Source organism: Sipha flava, unplaced genomic scaffold (genome assembly GCF_003268045.1).
Source record: "Sipha flava isolate LNK unplaced genomic scaffold, YSA_version1 324_pilon_pilon, whole genome shotgun sequence".
Classification (NCBI taxonomy): domain Eukaryota; kingdom Metazoa; phylum Arthropoda; class Insecta; order Hemiptera; family Aphididae; genus Sipha; species Sipha flava.
Genome location: NW_020273009.1, coordinates 283,583 through 294,414, shown reverse-complemented (window position 1 = coordinate 294,414; position 10,832 = coordinate 283,583). Strand labels below are relative to the sequence as shown.

The 10,832-nt window shown below is 27.8% G+C and overlaps 1 long non-coding RNA gene across 1 annotated transcript; it reads right to left on the bottom strand.

Annotated features, from left to right (window-relative positions):
- Positions 1-773: 773 nt before the first annotated feature.
- LOC112686767 lies at positions 774-2,758 on the bottom strand. The gene is made up of 5 exons (XR_003148916.1): positions 2,496-2,758; positions 2,368-2,436; positions 2,112-2,186; positions 1,029-1,155; positions 774-935 (listed from the first exon to the last, which is right to left on the bottom strand). It is a non-coding gene; the product is annotated as an uncharacterized LOC112686767 (long non-coding RNA).
- Between the last annotated feature and the right edge of the window lie 8,074 nt (positions 2,759-10,832).

Sequence of the window (10,832 nt, the reverse complement as noted above, 5' to 3'; positions counted from 1 at the left end):
ACACAGCTAGGATTGATCAGCAAAAGTAAAATATCCCCAAAAATAAAGTTTATTAAATTAATTAAATTGTTAAAAATGAAATACTTCAGCTACTGAATAGTTTTCAAATGACATTTTGTGTAATTGTGTTATGTTTCATGAGTCATGAATATACTAAATGTTAAAATATAATTTATTTTTACAACTCTATAAACTCAGTAGAAAAATAATTAAGAATAAACACAGTAATAAGTAAAAGTTATTTAATATAATCATAGAACTATAATCCTTAAGCTACTCTAGTCCTAACAAAAACTGTATATTCACCAAAAAAGTAATACGTTTACAGAATAAGTCTACAGTGGTTAACAAAACTAAAACACACATTTATTTTGTGATCTAGAAATCTAAATGTCCACTGTCTAGTTAAAACCTGCAATTCACAGAATTAATGAGATACATACTGTCATCTATATAAATAACAAATTAACATAATCATAAAGAAGCTTAACCTATTCCTATATGTACTGGTTTTGCCATTGATCCAGGCAGAAATCATTACAAAAATAAGACAATTTATAAATGTATGTAATAATATTTATTTTTATTCAATCATTTTAATATTATTATTAATTTTTATCTCAATCATACATTGAGCAAGCAAAAACGTTTGTATTGAGAACCACAGTTTAGATACAGCTTTGTCAACAAATAATATTGTCGTATTACATTGCATTGGTTATAAAAATTAAGTTTTTAATATCATTATTTAAAAAAATTAACAATATTTTTTTTTCAATTTTAATAAAATATTATTATTAAAATAAATTTACAAAAGCCTTTATAATTACATATAATACATTTTCTCTAGCACTATAGGGTTCATAGAATGGTTCTTCTTAGAAGTGATAACGGCAATGAAGTTTTGAATTTTCCTTTTTGATCTAGGAAAAATTCTGTAAAAATCATATGGGTTAAATTATATATAATGTATTATTTCCAATTGAACATTTTACTATTCTTATAATGAAAATGTTTTTAAAATTTACCTGGATAATGTTGCATAAGGTATCATTAGCTTTACCATTAAATGAAAAAGGTACAATTCCACAACTCATTTTTCTTATGTTAAGAAAAACTTAATACATTATATACGCAGATAGTTTGTTCATAATTCTGCAAAACATCCAAAAATATGATACTTTATAATTGTAGTGTATAGAACCTATTTTGTAATGCCAGTAAAATCAGTTATTTTTTTTTAACCAAAAAATAATTATTGGGATAAAAAAAAAGTTTCCAGTCAAAAATTGTTATTTGAGTACAAACGAAAAATACAATTATTACCTAGACTATGATATATTCATTGATTGATTTATCACCAATGTTAATGTAACAATTAATAAATCAATATTTATTTTTTAATTTCTCTAGTTAGGTACATACATGTATTTGTTCTTTGACTGTTGATTATAATCAAAATGTAATAAAATTGCATTGTTTTTTATCAATAAAATATAAATTAAAAACCAAGAAAATATATGAATTTTAATTTGAAGTATATCATTAAAGAGCACACCAAATTACAATCTCTTATAAATTTATGAAACATGAAAAATTGTATATTAGAGACTAGGGCTGTTCAATATGAATAGGTTTGCGGATTTATAATAATAACAATATAATAAGAAATTTAAATTTTATAAATAAAACCTGAAACGTATCTGACAATGATAAGAGCCACAAGTTGTCTACTCCTGTTTAAATATTCTAAACATAGGATAACTGGAATATGAAAATATTAGGTGCTTGGTCAATATATTAAACATTTTACACTTTTAAGTTAAAGAATAATCTCGGTAATAAATAAATGAAGATACTGTAGTACTTATGTAACTATTGATATTATAAATTAAATTTATAACTTTTCATTCCATTAGGCCTATTCAGGCAAACCTACTTAATGAGTATATTAAGAATAATGACTACTTTTATGATTATAAATTAGAACAATGTAATCACCTCAGTTTCTGTTAATAATGCTTTATAGACAACGTAACAAATAGATTTAATAAACGTTTCACTTTATATTTCTATTTTACATTTATATGGATTTTCCAAATAACTCTTACATTTTAGTGAACTGTTGCTATAAAATCGAATTCGTTAATTGTACTCCGTTCATCGGGCAACGCATTTAAGTCCTCCTGAAATTTATAAATTTTAAATTTAGATCTAGTGAACTGATCCACATCAAACAAACTTAATTAATTATACAAAATAGCTTGAGATTGATATTGAAATATAAAAAATACATTATTGTGATACATTAATATTACATTATATTATATTTCAACGAAGAAAGTACATAAATGCAAATATGATAACCTCATTTTCAGGTGTCATTCTGTCACGATATCGATACCACTTTCAGAGGCAGTCTGTAATGATGGTGTTCTATCAATAAGAACCTTGATTAACTTTCTATACAAGTTTATTTAATAAATGATTCAAACCATTAAAGATGTTAAACGTCTTCTTCGCCAAGTGGACGAATACATTAGTCGACACTTTGCTGTTTAGACACACTTCAACAACAGGACAATGGTAAAACCGGAATTCTAGATCGATATTCATTTCACAGTCGTTTAAGATAAAATACAGGTACGTAAATAAATGTATGAATTTAAAATGACAATTTAACGTTAAGTACTTGTAAGTCTATGCGACATAATAAATTCGTTTGAAAACCAAATAAAAACACGACGTACGCCTGTTAACATTATCGTTTACAATGTGATAATACGCAATGATAACGATTGCGCGTTGGCGATAACGGTCGTTCTTGAACACGATACACGATGGCGCTCCTGCATTTGATGACCGTCTTGAACGTAAACTGGGCTGTAGCAACCAAATATTGCTAATTTTATTTTAAATATTTTTAAATATTTTACAAATAAATAATAATTAAATATTTAACTAATAAATATATGTAATCTATATTATTGTAGAATTTCCGTTTTTATTTTAGTATTTTACGATTAATAAAAATATATGATTAAGTCTGTACAATATCTTATCTAGAAAGTAGGTACAAATTTTAAGAAACTTGCAAAATAATTTAGCACTTATTTCCGCTAATTTTGGATTTTTAGTTGATACTATTTCCAAATTAGAAACTTCTAAAATGGCATTAACCGAGAGCCTAGAAATAGTAGATAATGTCATTAAGCAAATAGAACACGTTCCTAGAGAAATTGGAGTTTTAACAAACTCTAAATTACAAAACATAATGGGAAAAACCTCAAGACTTAAGGCTGTAAAGTCAATAGAGAAATACTATTAAACAAAACTCCAAAAAACAATTTATAAATAGCATACAGTCCAAAAGAATTAACATGTATGAAATATGCACCTGTCACTTCCGTTGATGTGGAGAAGTCATTTAACCGTCATAAAGCAATACTAAGATCGAATCGCCGTAATTTAAAATTTTAAAAATCTCAAATTATATATTGTTTCTAATTGTTTCTCCCATGAAGAACATTTGGATGATTCAGAATAAACATTTTTATTTTTTTATAAAGTATTATTTATAAATTATAGTGAATTATATCTTATTTTCAATTTCAATATTATAAATAAATATATATAAAGTTATAAACAAATATATATTTAAATCTGTTCCCTAGATATAACATAATAATACTCATAAATTAAATAAGTAAATACATAAATACATAATATTACTTTTACTTATTTATTATTACTTACAATTTAATTGAAATTTTTTCAATTTTGCGCCCTCCCAGGAATTGCGCCCGGTGCGTAGGCTCCTTAAACCTCCCCTTGCTACGCCTCTAAACGTAGACCTACTAACTATAGTAAAATAAATAATTAATTAATGGGTCTATGGTCTTGAAGCGTTCTTGTAGAGAAACCACAGCTTACTCCCGCTTGCTCACTTGAACATTTTCGAAATTCTTAAGATTTGACGTTTCGTTGTGCGTTTCTTTTCGACGTTCCAATATTATCTCAAGACGCTTATAAAAGGAAGGTTAACCAAAAGTTTTTAGGACAAGCGACAACGTTAAATATAATATTCACGTGAAAAACCAACTTTCCATCGTTTTTCAATTATTTACGTTTCTCAAACAAGCAGTGTTACGTTACGCAAAATACCACTATTAGTCGCGTGATTAATCGTTCGAACAGTCAATGATAAGTCCTGTTGGGGGTGAAAAGCTCTCGTCAGCATATCCCCGTAACCGAGGTCTCGATCCGCACTCATCAAATGAGTATCGCCTGGCACCGCGGTTGCCACCCATAGAGCACGTGCAACAGCGAAATCCGTTTCCACCGATCGAATTACGAGTATGTTCGCAGGGACGTTTAGACCGAAATCCTGCGGCTGAGGATTCGACCTCGGTAATATTTTCTGTCAGCGCGGAAATACAAAAACGAATAATAACAGCCCCCCGATCCTGAGGCTGATGGTGGCTGTTGTGCGGTGCAATCGTTTCCGTCCGGAGAACAAGTGTGATCCATAATCGTCGCCATCATCCCGTCATGTATTAAGTGTTATATGATAATAAGTGAGCATGAATGCGATATTCGCGGGTACTCACGTTACGAATTCAAAACGGGAAACATTTGATTGTACAAATATATATATATACACACTGCAGTATTGTACTATAAATGGATATTTTCCATTTAAAGTGGCGTTAAGCACGGTGACTTAAAGTATGCTGGCATCATCAAGACGGTCAAAAGAAACAGTCCGTCGATGCAACGCATCCACAGGGTCTCTAGCCCGACGACGACGCTCACCCCCTCGATCCGTTTTTGCGTATACTTATGCAGAGATATATATAATATTTATGTATAATGTTTCGTATAATAAACACGTGCTACACATTTCGTTACCTATATTATCACATATGAATCGTTTAAGTGCAATATGTACACATTGATATAATAACGTACGCTCGCGGTGACGCAACCTGCCGACGCAATTGGAGTAGGGTTGCCAGATTTCAAAATTCAAAATACAAGAATAAAAAATTTCTATTCCGAATGTCACAACAACAACACAAGGTTTTTAGAAAGTATCTTAAATCCAACTAACTTAGTTATCGCTTAAAGTCTTACAGTCTAGGATGGCTGACGTGTGGTGATAAATAATAATAACTAATAATATCAACTTGAATTGCTACATAATTTTTTGACACATGAAAATAAAAATTTTAAAACTAAAAACAAACGATAAAATATATTTATCTTATTATTTTAATACAAAAAAGGAACATAATTCACTATATAGGTACATTTTTGGAAAACGGGACATTTTAGTGTTCCAAAAAGAGTTGCAAGGATAACGAGACACTTAGTCAAAGAGTCATTTCCATATTATACGGAACGTCTTGTAACCCTGAATTGGAGCCCCAGTGTCACTAGGATGTGCCTTGCATGAGATTTTTATTTGATATTCTTACGTGTATCCCTTTAAGATCCTCGCGAAACTCGCCATTTATTAGGATAAACAAGCTTAACGATTCTTTAGAATCTTTTTTTTTTTTATACATACAATTCAATAAATTCATGATTATATTAAATATTGTGACCGGCTCCTTTCCTGGACTAGATATTCGGTTCTGCTTATAAATATTGTTTTTATTGAAATAATTATCTCCCGCGCGGATTTTTGTTACTCACTCGATCACCAATCGGGGTCCAGCTGAGTTTTTATGCAAATCTTAACCACGGTTATATTATAGGCGTGTTAATGTTTTATGATATGCAATATACCTAATTCGTTTGATTGGTTTGGTCTCTTTAGCACAAGTGCTTCCCGGCACTATCGATATGACTGCTAAATTATTAATTAACACTATTCAATTTGTTTTTTTTTTTTATAAGGAACACGCGTTCTAATATGAAAAAAAAGGAAAAAAAAAGTACGATTAATACAGAAAACTGTACTTAAAAATGTGTTTATTTCATATTTTTATTGAAATCAACATTGTTTGATCCCAACGAAACAATAAATAAAAGTCAATAGCTATATTCGTCCAAAATTTGCATTATGTTTATGTTTAATATGTTAATGGTCAAACACACATACGTATCCAAATCTAATTGGTCGTTCTTGAAACTACGCAAGTGTTTGCTGTAGGATACCATAATAAATTCTGTAATATGTAACCATTGATTAGCGTGCACCGCGCTATCAAATCATAAAGCAACACCGACCGATCAGACCGGAAGGAAACCTGAATGGCTGTATGGGTGTACGTAGGAGAAAAATCCTTAGAAATTAGGTCATTGAGAGTGACACCGCGTAAAACGGAACAAGGATATACCGTCCGTCGTATATTCATACGCATACGAGATACATTACACAGTATTACCTATACGCACATACGTAACGTAATAGGTACTGCGCGATATCAGGTTTAAAAAATAATACACGACACGCGTATAGTTGTGTATGCGTTTCGAAACATAACAAATAACGGTAACGAAATACGTCGCTACAGACGGTGTTGAAAAAAAATATGTTTTCTCTCTCTTTATGACTATCCGCAGTATAATATAATACTGAAAATAAGGGTTTACGATAGGGACGAAAATTCAAAAATAACATCAGAACACGTCAAGTTCATCAATTTATTTTAATAATAGTTTATGAAAAAAAATGACAAATTTCATTTTGTATCCATCTTGTCAAATCAAATCCAGTCACGGGTTAGTTTTACCAAAACACGCCCTCTATTATATTTATCAGTAAAAACAATATAATTGTGTTTGTAATATCATTTTTCAGTTGAATAATGTTGTTTGGCTTGTAACAGGAAAACCTGAATTCTTTGATTTTGATTTATTATTTATTTTTATTAAATATATATATCTTCTTTACAACGCGAACAGAGTTCCTCCAAAAAAAGTTTTAACTGAATTAGTACATCACCGCCGTAAATGTTGTTGGGCAGTCGTTTAATAAAAGTATGATTACTCTTATATCACTTAGCTTTTTATTTCTTATTTTACTACAAACCTTGACGACATAACGCGTACATGTTGTATTATCTTTCTAATAATTCATATTACAATGCATTATTTGTGCAACGCGACGAGATCGAAATTAGCTTATTACATTTTTTGTACTGTATGCAGTGATAAAGAGTGAAAATGGTTATCGCGACACTTCAGACGAATAACTTGGTTAAACAGAATTTCCATACGTAAATTGATCAATTCGATCGTAACGTTTGTGTTGCAGATCATTGATACGATATGTTTACATCATCGCGTATGCGCGTAACGAGTGATGTGACGACCTTGCCGCGTCGATCTCATTACTTGATTTCGTTTGCCCGATTTCGTAATTCTGTTTTTTTTTTTCTTGTATATTTTTTTAACGTTTTCGTGTGATTTATTCGTTGATATCGTGCGATACGTAACATTATTATAATAACATGTACTCAATGTTGGTAAATATTTATAGAACTCTTGAACGTTTTTTCACCCGTCCTTTTTTCGCGGTCACCGGTTGATTCGATCGATATTTTTCGCGCAAATGTGCCGTTTAAAGTTCAAGGACGCGAGTTTAGGCTTTTGCGGCAACGCACTCGTCGATCCGGGTAACAGGTATACAGCAGTGTAGTGCTGTATACGATTATTTAGGTAAAACAATTTATAGTCGATTGTAGATTCCAAATCATAATAAAAATTATAAAATTTCTTTTATGGGTACTTTAAATTTTCTTGATGATAAATATCACACGTTATACCATTATAAGAAATTGTATTAATTATTATTTTATTATTAATAATTAAAATTTTTCTACTATGATTATGGTTGTACATTTATATTTGATATATTAATTTGATAATAAATTGATTTCATTTTGAACACCTCCAAGTATTATGAAATCAATTAAGTTTACGTTTCTTGAACTTATAATTTTAATTTTTAACCATTAAATTTGTATAGCTAGAAATAATTAAGTATTTTCGATTTTTTAAATAATAGTTTGCAATAACAAAAATTGTCTTTCATTGGACGCACAATTTTTGGATGAATATTATTTTCAACTGAAAATTTAGAACATGTTTGGGTACATATGCTAATCACTAAAGTATAGATTTATATGCATTAAAAACCAACCAAATATGCAATAAAAAAAACCTTAAATATGCATAAAAATATGCAAAAATATGCGCTAAAAAAGTTTCATTTTTTAAATTGTTATGTTATGAATCAAATGTTGTGCTCACTTAGTATATCATATAATCAACCAGAATAAATATGCAAATGCATACAAATTCGCACTCTACTAATCACGTATCGCGATATTACAGAAACTATCTTTATATGATATAATTTGTGAAATTATAAATTTTTCAAGTTCTAGCGTTCAGGCGTTCATTAGTTTAGCACCATTTTGGATTTCTAATCGGTAGTAAAGTTATTTATTTTATAATACTATGGACGTGGACGTTTCCGATATTTATGTAACCAGACGTGGAAAAAAGAGCGTTGCGATTAACAAATATAAATTTAGTAAATTTAGAGAAAACAATGATACAACTAAAAATATAAGTTACAAAAATCGTTACACAAATTAATAATTGTCAGTAAATTACGTCCAAATGTTTATTAATATGTACCCAAACGTATTGGATTTAAGGTCTACTGTAATCAAACGTGTTACGACCCTTTTATTTAGCTCTCGAATTTTTTTCTTTTTATAAGTACGGATAATTACTCATTATACATTTTTTATTATTATTTTTTTTTTATTTCTAAATACATATTTTTTATGGTTTTACCAACATGATCAGGGGCAGATCTTTGACATTTTGATAGGATGGGAGCACATACAAATTGTATAATGATTCTTTTATGATATAATTAATAATACATACTCTTATTTTTAAACGTGATAATAATTTTTAAACTCGTATTTTATAAAACCATTAACTTGTATATTAAATAAAAAAAATTATATGTTTACTAGACGGGTATTTATTTATAACGAACAAATCATTATATCTAGTATAAAGTAATTAAATGTTTTAATTTTAAATAAAAGTTATACTTTTATAATTCCTTATGTATTTATATTTTTTTGATTTCCAATTCATTATTTACATTTTCATTTTAAACATTACAATTTTAAGTCAGCAATAATTAAATATTTCCAGTTACGAAAATATTATTTTAAAATAACTTAAATTAATTATAATATTTTTTTAATTTTTTTTTTTTTTTTATATAATTGATATTTCAAATTTAAATTTTGACTGTACTTGTATTTTTTACTTAGTAAAGAATTTATTTGATCTCATATAAATCAAACTTCTCCCTAGCACTAAGAGACTTCTTTTAAATTTTTGTTTTGTATTTAAAAAAATTAATTTTGATTAATAATCAAAGGTATAACAATTTTAATTAAATTTAGGTTTCTTTTTCTGTAATTTTTTTTTCAATATTATATTTTTTAAGCTAGCATTAATAAAGTATTGTTGGTTATATAAATAATATTTTTAAATCACTAAAATCAATAGTTGTCTTTCGTTTATTTTTCATTTAATAATCAATTATGTATAAATATAAATATGGATGTATATTTTAAGTTATATTTGTGTTTCTTTTAAAGAATAAATAATTTTCAAATAAAGTTGTTTTGGTCTCCAAACATACCACTTCTCGTTTTTTTTCATTATTCAACTACTTTTAACTACCTATAATTTTTTTTTTTTTTTTATTTCATTATAAACATTAAAAATTAAAAGTCTGCAATGATGAATATTATCTGTAATGTCAACATTAAATAACAAAGTATTTTGATAATTGTATTTAAATTAATCCAGAATTTTTTGAATAATTTTTACCCTGAATTTGTATTTTTATTTTATTTAAGATTTTTAGTTTAAATTATACTCTTATGGTATTTTGGAAAGCACTTCTCATTTCATTTTTAGTATATTAAATCCAATGACTTTTGAGTATCAAAAACCCAATTTCGTGTTTTTATTAATTAATAATAAGATAATAAAATTAAAATTAAAAAATGATTAATACTCGTAAATTAATATATAAATAAATAAAAAATAGTTTGTGTATAGAAATAAATAAATAAATATTTTGCCTGGAGTATTATTATATTTGTAAAGTACGACCAGTTTTGAATTAAAAATTCATCATGGAGTATATACAAAGTCAATAAAATTGCAACTCTTATTAACTTTGTATGTTCTTGATGATGAATTTTTAATTCGAAACTGGTCGTACTTAACTACAATAAAAAATAACAAATATAGCTTGAGGCCTAAACATATGATAAAATTTCTGGTAGGTCTGGGTAGGCATGACTACCTATCCACCGTTCTAGTTCACTGTGGACAATAAATCATTTTTTCTCAAAACAATTAATGTATATTCCTGTTTATATTTCACATTCGCTCTGCATCATTATTAAAAAATAAATCCTAATGGTAGTAGAAAAAGTAAATAATATCGACAATTTGACACTATAATATATTATGCACACTTCTCGATAGTAATGGAAACTCTTATACTTTTTAACTCTCCAGCTCTATCAATCAATAGAACACCACCTAATATCCTCTCTCGATCTCAATTTCTTATTATTTCAATGCTCTATCCTCCAATAATGTAATCCTTATAAAAGCCTATCTTAATTATATTCTGCAGATTGGTATTACAATTTAAAAGTATGAGCTTTACAATTATCTGTATTTTCTAAAAAATTGTATCTTTTCTATTTTCTTATTTTAACCTTAGTTAGTCATATACATTTATAGATTTATGCATTTGT